Here is a 12,182-nt window from a genome sequence, read left to right on the forward strand (position 1 = left end):
ATGTTGGGTGCATAAATGTTTACAACTGTTCAATCTTCTTCTTCTTAGACTGATTCCTTGATGATTATGTACCGCCCTTCCTTGTCTCTTGCAACAGTCTTTATTTTAAAGCCTATTATACAGAGTGAAGTAAGCCAGAAAGAAAAACACCAATACAGTATACTAACACATATATATGGAATTTAGAAAGATGGTAACAATAACCCTGTATATGAGACAGCAAAAGAGACACTGATGTATAGAACAGTCTTTTGGACTCTGTGGGAGAGGTAGAGGGTGGGATGATTTGGGAGAATGGCATTGAAATATGTATAATATCATATATGAAACGAGTCGCCAGTCCAGGTTTGATGCACGATACTGGATGCTTGGGGCTGGTGCACTGGGACGACCCAGAGGGATGGTATGGGGAGGGAGGAGGGAGGAGGGTTCAGGATGGGAACACATGTATATCTGTGGCAGATTGATTTTGATATATGGCAAAACCAATACAATATTGTAAAGTTAAATAAAATAAAATTAAAAAAAAAAATAAAGTCTATTTTGTCTGATATGAGTACTGCTACTCCAACTTTCTTTTGATTTCCATTTTCATGGAATATCTTTTTCCATCCCCTCACTTTCAGTCTGTATGTGTCGCTAGGTCTGAAGTGGGTTTCTTGTAGACAACATTTATAGGAGTGTCGTTTTTTGGTCCATTCAGCCAGTCTGTGCCTTTTGGTTGGAGCATTTCATTCATTTACACATAAGGTAATTGTCATCAGGTGTGTTCCTATTATTAATACTATTTTCTTAAATGTCTTGGGTTTTTTATAGTTCTTTTTATTCTCTTGTGTTTCTCACCTTAAGAATTTCCTTTACCATTTTTTATTAATTTTTATTGGAATATAGTTGCTTTGCAAGCATTTGTTATAAACCTGGCTTGGTACTGCTACTGCTAAGTCACTTCAGTCATGTCCGACTCTGTGCGACCCCATGGACTGCAGCCCACTAGGCTCCCCCGTCCCTGGGATTCTCCAGGCAAGAACACTGGAGTGGGTTGCCGTTTCCTTCTCCAATGCGTGAAAGTGAAGTCGTTCAGTCCTATCTGACTCTTAGCGACCCCATGGACTGCAGCCTACCTTAATTGTTAATTAATTCTCTTGGCTTTTGCTAGTCTCTGAAGCTTTTGATTTCTCAATCAAATCTGAGTAAGATCATTGCTGGGTAGAGTAATCTTAATTCTCTTGGCTTTTGCTAGTCTCTGAAACTTTTGATTTCTCAATCAAATCTGAGTAAGATCATTGCTGGGTAGAGTAATCTTGGTTATAGGTTTCTCCCTTTCATCACTTTAAATATATCATATCACTCTTTTCTGGCCTGAAGAGATTTTGCTGAAAAATCAACTGAAAACCTTGTGGGGATTCCCTTGTATGTTATTTGCTGCTTTTCCCTTCCTGCTTTTAATGTATTTTTCTTTGTATTTAATTTTTGTTAGTTTGATTAATATGTGTCTTGATGTGTTTCTCCTAGGGACTCCCACCCTGGAGGTTCAAATCTAATCATCCAGTCCCTTGAAGGTGAAACAACATCCTGCAAGCTGTGTGGCACAGCAAAAAAAAAAAATTTAAAAGAAGAAACGAAAAGAAAGAAGGAGAGGAATAAAACAGAAAAACCAAACTCAAGACAAATAGCAAAGACAAAAACAAACAGCAACAACAACAATTTTTGAAAGAGGAGAATCAAACAGACAAAACCCAAGACAAATGGCAAAAGCAAAAACAAACAAAAACACAAAGAAAAGAAATAAAACAAAACAAAGGAAACAAGAGAACAACCACACAGAAGAACCCCAAAATGAAAATAAATAAAAACAAAATTAACCAAAAAACAAAACCAAAGCAGAAAGCAAACTAAAAAAAAAAAAAAGAGAGAGAGAGAGAGAGCAAAAGAAATATAATAAAACAAACATATAAAAATGATCAAAAAGAAAAAAATTAAAAACAAAGAAAAAAAATAATAATAATCCAAATAATGGAAAAGGAAAACAAAAACAGACAAAAAATATATTACAAATCTAAAAAAGAAAAGTAAAATAAATGAAAAAATAATAATAATAAAACAACAGAACAAAATGAAACAGAAAAATGATAGTAATAATAATATTTTCCTGTGGCCTCGGGTTTCTGTGTCCTTACCCCCACAGTGAACCCCTGCATCCCCAGGAGGCCCTCCAGTACCTCTGGGTAGTTCTCTGTGGGCACTGTAGGGGAGGCTTAGACTCTGACCTGCCTCAACTCCCTTGTGTGCTTGCCCCCAAAGTCCACAGCTGCCAAAGTTAAACTGGGCTCAGTAGTGGGAGCACTCATTTTCCATTCAAATATTCCACAGATGCAGGGTTTACCAGGCTGATTGTGGGGATTTAATCTGCAGCTTGTGCAGCTGTACAGAGATTTCTGTTCCTCTTCCTTAGTGGCACCACACCTGGGGTTCAGCTTTGGTTTTGACCCCGTCTCTGTGTGTGGGCCATTCTCAGGCATCTGTTCCCCAACCAGGCGAGAGGGAGCAAAAGCAGCAGCTGATTGAGGCACACTGAACTTGGCTCAGGGCAGGGAAGGATAAGGTGGCCACAACTGGGATGTGCATGAAGTGCCTACAGCAGCAGAGATACAAAATGCCTGTGGCAACAGAGACCAGTAGGTGGTTGCAAGGACAGGTGCATCAAGCACTCCCCCAGGGAAGCTGGCCTCAGCTATGGAATCCTGGGCAGTGGCAGGCTGTGCAGGCTCCCTGTGAGGTGTGGGCCATGTGTGGCATTTGCTCATAGGATAAGGGCAGCAGCAGTAATATTCCATGCCAGCCTCTGGGATCTGAGATAATAGCTGTCACCCACCTCTGGAGCTCATGTAGGTAGTGTCCTGCCACCTACGAGTGCACAGAGAAAGAAGCTCACATGGTAGGCCCACCCCTGTGGGCCTCACGCCCCCCCCGACAATGGTCTCTTGCCTCTCTGTCAGACCCAGGCTTCTTCCCAGACTCCCTCAGCTGGGGTGCACTACAATCTAGCTCCTTCAGGCTGTCTTCACACAGCCAACACCACTCCTCTCCCTGGGGTCTGACCTCCAAAGCCTGAGCCGCAGCACCCAGCCCCCACCCATCCCAGCAGGCAAGTGGACAACTGTCTCGGGCTGCACAGGGCTGGTTGGCACCAACCCTCTGTGCAGGTCCCTCTCAGCTTTGCCTTCTGGACACCTGCCACTGGTGTGGTCTTTCCTCCAAGACTCCAAAGTTCACCCCCACCACATCCCTGCCAGTGAGAGTACTTTCCAGTGTATGGAAGCCTTTCCTTCTTCACAGCTCCTTCCCAGAGGCACAGGTCCCATCCCAATTCCTTTCTCTCTCTTTTTTTTTCTTTTGCCCTAACTAGTTACATGGAGATTTTCTTGCCCTTTTGGAAGTCTGAGATCTTCTGCCAGCATTAGCAGATATTCTTTGAGAGTTGTTTCACATGTAGATGTATTTTTGATGTATCCACAAGGTGAGTTCCAGATCCTATTCCTCCGCCATTTTGATCCCCCTCTAGACATTTAAAATAAATATTTTAAGTACTTACTTATTAACTGGTTTGAAAATAATAATAAACCTACCATATATAAACATAAATAGCATTTTCATAAAATAACTCTATTTACCAAAACAAAATAAATTAATGAGAAGTATCAGTTCAGTTCAGTTCAGTCGCTCAGTCGTGTACAACTCTTTGCGACCCCGTGAATTGCAGCACGCCAGGCCTCCCTGTCCATCACCAACTCCTGGAGTTCACTCAAACTCACATCCATTGAGTCGGTGATGCCATCCAGCCATCTCATCCTCTGTCGTCCCCTTCTCCTCCTGCCCCCAATCCCTCCCAGCATCAGAGTCTTTTCCAATGAGTCAACTCTTCCCATGAGGTGGCCAAAGTACTGGAGTTTCATGAGAAGTATAGTTTTGGTCTTTTTAGTCTTTTTGCCTAGCTGTACAGAAGATAGCTGAATTCCCCCATCTCCTTCCATATTCAGTCTGATGAGATTTATTGTTTTGCTTGAAGTGTATGAGGAAAATCTGGTCTCACATAGAAAAGCCCGAGGAGAGAGAAAGAAGTACGTATTATAGTATCTTTTCAGAATTACAGATACTCTTCTTTGACAATACATCAAAATTCTAATGCTGATTTAATATTACACTAAAACTCAACAAGTATTAATGAGGAATCAGAATCCACATTAACAAACTTTTCAGATTCTGTTGTATTAAAGTCCATTAATGTATCTTGTACTTCATTTTTGTTTTTTTTTTTAATTTTATTTTATTTTTAAACTTTACAATATTGTATTGGTTTTGCCAAATATCGAAATGAATCTGCCACAGGTATATATGTGTTCCCCATCCTGAACCCTCCTCCCTCCTCCCTCCCCATACCATCCCTCTGGGTCGTCCCATTGCACCACAATGGAGTATTACTCAGCCATTAAAAAGAATACATTTGAATCAGTTCTAATGAGGTGGATGAAACTGGAGCCTATTATACAGAGTGAAGTAAGCCAGAAAGAAAAACATCAATACAGTATACTAACGCATATATATGGAATTTAGAAAGATGGTAACAATAACCCTGCATACGAGACAGCAAAAGAGACACTGATGTATAGAACAGTCTTATGGACTCTGTGGGAGAGGGAGAGGGTGGGAAGATTTGGGAGAATGGCATTGAAACATGTATAATATCATGTATGAAATGAGTCGCCAGTCCAGGTTCGATGCACGATATCTTGTACTTTGAATGGAACTTTTCCCCACACATAGTTTTATAATGGGCTTCACTGGTGGCTCAGCAGTAAAGAATCTCCCTGCAAAGCAAGAGCCACAGGAAATGTGTGTTCAATCTCTGGGTTGGGAAGATCCCCTAGAGGAGGGCATGGCAATCTACTCCAGAAATCTTGCCTGAAGACTTCTGTGGACAGAGGAACCTCGTGGGCTACAGTCCATAGGCTCATAAAGAGTTGGACATGACTGAAAGAACTTAGCACACACATATCCAATTTTATAACATCATGCCTTGGTCATTGGAAACCATTGGTTTATTGAGCTGTGCAGATCCTCCAAATGTACAATGGAAGAGTCCACTACATACTCATGAGAAACTAAGACTGGAAGAGGGAGAATAAGATCTCAGTATTACTATGAAAGAAATAGAGTTAATCTTGGGGACCCCCAAAGATCCCTGTCCCACACTCTGAGAACTGCTGAGTTAACCCACCCCAGAAAGTAGTAGATGGAGATGTGTCATTTCAAGAATGGTCACCTATCCCAGGTGAATGAGTTAACCCATTTAGGCAATGCTACTATTTTTCCTTCCAAACCTGTCAAAACAAGAAGGGATAGCGAGTATAGGTCAGAAGAGAGGCCTGGAGGCAATCAAGCTCTGTATGAACCACTTTTCCCTGGCCCTACCCATATCTTGGAAATTTTCAATACCAGTAATGATGTGTTGGTAAATGTTTAACAGCCAGTTCTCCAGCAAAAAAAGAAAATGCCCTGTTTTTCAGCATTTTCCAATACATGTGGTAGACTGTAGCCCACCAAGTTCCTCTGTCCATGTCATTCTCCTGGCAAGAATACTGGAGTGGGTAGCTGTTCCCTTCTCCAGGGGATCTTTCCAACCCAGGGATTAAACTGGGGTCTCCTGTATTGCAGGCAGATTCTTTACCATCTGAGCCACCAAGGAAGCCCTTCCACTTTGGCTGATTTCAAGTGACCAATAGGACATCCCTGAACAAGCTGCTGGGACAACAGGCAAAAAATTGGTTCTTACAAGCTGGTTTGAGCCAGCTCTAACATACCCCTGAAAAGGAGATAGAGACCCACCCCACCCCAATGGGAACAGGGCCAAAAAATTTCTAGTCATTTGGTTTTAGCCTCCACATTTCACCTACTGGCCACAGATGATTTATATTCCTGTGATATGCAAGAGCCAGTCTTCTCCCATTACAGACTTGGGGTGAGACCCAGTCAACTAAACCAGGCTGAGGTGTGGTAAGGCTTCTCAAGTATCACTGTTAGGTCCAGTTCTTGTTGCTTGGAATACCTATAAGCTAAGGACACAATTTTCTGCCTTTAACATGCCCAACATACTATATACCCTGCATACAATAGTGAAACCTGACTAGGATGACCAAATGATACTCCTGTTCAAAAATCATGGGAATGCAAGGCACATAGCCATCACTGGTCCACAGCAGTTCTGAAATCAAGCATAGCACAAGTTACCAGTTCCTTAATTATGATTGATAATTTAGTCTAAAAAGATATGTATTAATATCTTGCTGGATCATTTTTCTAATCTCTTTTAACCTAAGAAATAATAAATATTCATAAATTTTAAATTGTCCAAAAATAAGTCTTCTTCTCATTACAATTTCTCAGACCAACCCCAAGGCAGTACTATTAGCACTCTTTTGGTGCATACTACCTAAAATAGTCTGCACAAACACACAGATAAATGATAGATACATAGATAGATTTTTTTTATATAAATGAGGGTATACTATGCATTCTGGTCTGCCCCATTGCTTTTTATCATTAATTATCTATCTCAGATTATTCCATAAGAATACATGTAAATCTACCTATCATTGCTTTTCCCCCTAATTTATTTTGTATTCATTCCCCTCCCCTTTTTTGAAACGTCACTTGCTTTTTTCTGTAACACATTTCCATATCATCTGATCATCTGTTTTTAGAGCTCATCACACTAAACCGATGGTTCTAGATGGCTGACGCTTAATACATGCCAGACACCATTCGAATACTTTTTACGTATTAAACTCATTAAATTCTTGCAAGGCCCTATGAGGCCAGTACTAGTAGGGTATGAGACTTTCTAATGTCCATACAGTGAGAAGTAACAGAGCTGGATTCAACCCAGACACTTTGGCACAAAACTCCGTACATTTATCACTTTGCTCCTTTTCTTCCCCCAACACCTCAAGTACTTACCTTGATGTAATAAGGCTCAATGTCTGTCTTTCTCATTAGAATTAAGGGTAAGGATCTTGTCGATGTTGCTCACTGTCAAATCCCCTGGTAGTCGCTCAATAAATATTTGTGAATTGAATGTCAGTAATGATACCATGTTCTGGAAATTCTTTTCTATGGTCACCGTGCTAAGCATTTCACATGAATTTTCTAGCAACTCTAGAAAAATTATCCCATGACGATCCCAACTTTACAGTAGAAGAAATTAGAGAGGAAGGTGTGAACCCAAGTCTGTCTGACTCTAAAGCATATACTGAACCTCCAGGTCAGCCACTCTGTCCAACCCACCAGCCTCCTTGCTTCCCAGGAGCCCACCCCAGAGAGCCCTGAGCCCCTCGAATCAGCTATAGAACAAAAGGCTCCTGCAGCAGACTCACTATAGTTCCTACTGCTCCAGAAAAGATTTAGAAGGTGCTTGGGTTATTATGATTATTAAAGAAGTGTCTCTCCACACTCAGGGCTGTTTTAGCACCCAGTGTAGCCAATCTCAATGGGTTGTAAGGCACTAAATATCCTCTCGATCATTATCACGGGATTTACATGAAACACTCACACCCCTGAACAGAAGAGAATACAGGTTTGCCACTCAGCCAGGCATAATGCTTGATGTCTTGAATTGGGGAAGAGGGGAAAATCTTAGAAAGACTTTCTTTGGGGTGAAGCTAACCAGCACACATTTACTGTAAATCCAATAGACCAGTTTCCCCATCTAACATAATTTATCTTGAAACTCTACAGGTGGCCTCTATTAGGAGCTATGCTGGCTGGACTACTTGGCTTCCAGCGCTGTGGTCTCACACTGCCCTCTGCAGCTGGCTCCAGTCATCACAGGGCTCCCCACAACCAGCCCCAAGTGTCACAACTTGGAACCTTCTGTACACACCCCTAGTCCTTCAGGTAGAATCACCATAGACCTTTGGTCTGGAGAGAAAAAGTAAAATATTATGGAACTTGCTGCCTGAGCTGTGGAATTTACAACCATGACGCATCTCTCCAGATCTTGTGGAACTGGTGGGTTTGGAAAACAGACCTTGGTGGGGAGGGGAGGTCCATGCATAACATTTTTTTCGCATAACAGGGATAAATTAGGAATACGACATTTGACCCAGATTGGTGTGATCTGTTCACTCCAACCTCTCCTCAACCCAGCAGATCTCCACTTCACAATACAGCATGCAACTGAAGAGAAGGCAGATGCTATCTAGGTCAAAAACATACTGGGTGAAGAGGAAAACAATCCAAGGGAGAGAAAGAGAGTTCTGCAGACTTGACCTATTACTCAAGAAGAAAAATCCTTAATAGACATATATACCCTGAAAAAGATGAAGAATCTATCCTAAAACCCCAAATAAATGTATTTGTGAAGCTCAAAAAGATGATTTTTTTTTCTTGGATATATTCTGAATGTGTATATGTATGTGTTCTTCTAGAAAAATCTTCCTAAATTGGTTGGGAAAGAGCTGTCATTATGTTTCAATATCCTGGGCTCCAAGAAAGACAACATAAATTTCCTTGGCAAACTTACTACCAGCCTGCCAGATATTCTTAGAAATCTGCTTCCACCACCGCCTCCCCCACCATCACACACACATACAAACAACCTGCACACACATGCATTCCACAAAACTCTCTCTGTGACGGAGTTTTTCTGGGAAACCAGCTTGAGACCACAGGCAAACACCACTTCCATGCCATGCTATGCCAAGCTCCAGAGCCCTTCCTTAACTGGGCTTTTAATCCAAAGCACCAAGCTTTCTATATTTGGCCCACACATTTAGGGGTCTGATGGAGATGGAGGGAGATTGTTATCTGAAGAAAGAAGAGAGGAGATAATGTGCAAGTTTAAAACCTCTAAGAGGGACTTCCCTGGGGGTCCAATGGTTAAGACTCTGCGCTTCCAAATGCAGGAGTGAAGATTCAGTTCCTGGCCAGAGGACTAAGATCCCACATGCTGCATAGAATGGCCAAAAATAAATTAATAAATAAAACCTCTAGGGATAGGGTCCAAAGGGGCCTAAGGAATTCTGTGAATTAGTCAAAAGCTGGCATCAATGCCTTTAGATTCATGTTCAAGTTCCTCAATGTATTCAAGGCTCTTCGATCTCTGTCCAAAGTCAAGCCCTCATGTCCAACCTCCCACAATCTAGTCCAGCTCTCTTTGGTACAGTTACCCTGTATCTCCTCACTCCCCTTCCCTCCCCTCTGGCACCCACTTGCCTGTTCCTCCAGCCCTGCTTATCTTTCTAAACACAGTCAATTCCTTTTTAGTGATGGTCTGGATGTGCCCACTCCTGCCAGACATGTTCTGCCTGTGGCTGGTCCTCTTTCGCCTTCTACCACTGCCACGGTGGTCGTACTGCTTAGGGAGCAAAGGCACAGCTCTCGTCTCACTGAGTAGACTGCACGTTGCTTGAGGCTGGGCACTGTGTATGTGTCGGCTGAGCCACTGGTTCCCTGGCTCCTGCTGGCTGGGTGAGCTGCCTTACGACCACATCGGAGCAAAGGGTCCCTGGAGCAGCAGCAGATCTGCTCTAAGTAGCCGTCATCATGGCCAGCACAGTTCCAGGCATTTTCTGGGCACTCGGCACAGTTTAATTAAATGAATGAACTGGCAGGAAAAAAAAATGGAGAGTGACTGCCCGAGGTCACATATGCTAGGAAATATGTCAACCTAGTCAGCAAACAGGAAAATACTGAGAGGCCAATTTTAAATGATTTGATAGCTCTGCCCATTGCTCCTTATTGTACAATCACAGTCATAAAAGGCTAGTCAATTGTTTATAATTTAAACACACACACACAAAATCACTCCATTGGCAGGGAAAGATCTGTCTGGAGTTTCTGAAATGTCAGTGCCTCTCCAGGTTACCAGAATTTTCAAAGCTCTAAAGGGAGAGGCATTTCAGATCAGGAGAAAGGATGTTTTTCAGGGTCAATTAGATGCTTTAGTACGCCAGCACCAGCCAACAGGTTGAGAGAGGCACAATTTACAATGTATCCCAATTAGTGTGGCTTGTGTCCTTTGTTTCCCAGTATGAAAGGCTTCCTCGGATTGTAAGGAGGATATCTCCCTCTAATCCCCAATGTGTCCCTTTTCAGTCCATGATTTATAGATAGATAGAAGGGAAGGTAGGTAGGTAGACGGGTATATGACAGATAGATAAAAGCAAGGGAGGAAAAACATAAGATCATAATAGCCCGAGATACCCAGACAGGTTTTCTAAACATCTTTTGGAGAGTGTCAATTTTAGACACAAGGTTCTAATTTGATTCTTCAGCATTCATCCTCTGTGTTTAGAGGGGAAAATCTCAAGAAATGGGTAGGAAAAAAGAGGTCTTTGAAGTTTTCTTGGTTCTTTGTTTTAGTTATATCAAAGCAAACAAAATAGCCTTTTTCCCCCTAAATATTTTGCTCTCTGACTCCAGAATTTACCATATTGTTTCTGCTGGGGTTGCAGAAGGAACTCTTATATACATTCTGCCCTTTGTATCAATCTGTGTATATGGTCACCCAAAACCTTGAATCAAGTGCATTGTGTAAGATCATCCAAACTGTACAGCATTTTCAGCAACTGTGATAAGCTAGTTTTTACAGTGTCAATAATTTAAAGGGGAAAACATGTTTCTCTCAAAGATTCCATAGGTTCAGAATCACAAATGGAATTATGTCTCATTTCAACCCCACAGTCACACATAGGTAGGGAAGTAAGCTAAAACTTTTGTCAGTGTCCAGATTCATTTTTGTATTATGAAGATACATGGATCTGCATATTATCAAGGGATGTCAGTTTCCAATACTATGTTGTTGAGTGTATCAGTAACCAAATTAGCATATACAAAAATAAAAATTCAAAAAGAGAAGGAGAGAGAGGACAAGGAGAAACTGAAAGGTGGAGGGAGATTTATTATCAGAATTCTTATTTGGGGTATCTTTCCAAATGCAAAGCCAAGAATATGTAGCCAGAAAAAGCTGAAACTAAGAACTGTAAAAACATCAGGAGCCCAAGAAATAAATTTTGTCTTTCTACCAACTCTTTATTTCTGTGGGTCTGCTTCCCTCTCTCTCTCCTCTCCATCCCCCACCAATACTCACTTCTCTGTCCCATGGCAGCACATGGCTTAGTCTGGCCCAAGCATCCACACGATGGATCCATACCATTCATCTGGTCCCATCAGATAAAAGTCAGCAGGCCGGGGGTAGGTGTCACATGATCCAGCACGGCAATAACTCCATAAACTGAGGGGATCTGACTGTTGGACTTGGCAGACTTCCCCAAAGATACCTACCCCACTAATACCTTCAAGTTATTGGAGGGTGAAGAAATGTATATAAATGACAAATTAGTCTAAAACTAGGTATATCTTACACATGTCTAGACCACAGCAATCAGGAATTTACGTGTTACAGGTTGAAACATTCTGCTCTGCAATGATAAAAATAAGTTCATTTGATGTAGTCATCTAAAGAGGCCCTAATGGGCAACATCCCAGAATCAGCCTTATAAGAAGATGGAACATTTATGTGGGAGGATTTAGGGGACCCTCTGATGGTGGAGGGATTGTCCAGGGAAAATAACAGGGACAAGAGGGGTACAAAAGTAAAGAGAATACACTGTTAAAAAAGAGGTAGCTGGAAATTCCCTGGCAGTCCAGTGGTTAGGACTCCATGCTCTCACTGCTGAGGACAAGGGTTCAATCCCTGGTCAGGGAAATAAGATCCCACAAGCCACAGAGCACACTCCTCCAAACAAGAACCAAAATGATCTAAAATTGCAAAAGAAGGTAGCCATTACAGCCTGAAAAATAAATCGCCTTTTTTGAAAATCCTTCTGGGAAACAATATGATATTATATATTAAAAAGCCTTAAGTATTCATAGCCTGGGGATTTATCTCCATTAAATATTGCCCCCAAAAGAAAGAATTTATGGCATGAAGACACTCATTGTAGTATTATTTATAATAGTGAAAAATCATGAGCATTCTAAATTCCCAAAAATGAGGAAAGAAATATGTAAATTGTGATATATCTACTTGGAAGACTGTAGATGTACCGAAAGTGGTGAATATAAAGATTAGGTGGTAACTTGGAAAAATGCATGTGAAAGAATGCTAACCCCCCAAAAGCAAA

The sequence above is a fragment of the Bos indicus genome, chromosome 11, assembly GCF_029378745.1.
Source record: "Bos indicus isolate NIAB-ARS_2022 breed Sahiwal x Tharparkar chromosome 11, NIAB-ARS_B.indTharparkar_mat_pri_1.0, whole genome shotgun sequence".
NCBI lineage: Eukaryota > Metazoa > Chordata > Mammalia > Artiodactyla > Bovidae > Bos > Bos indicus.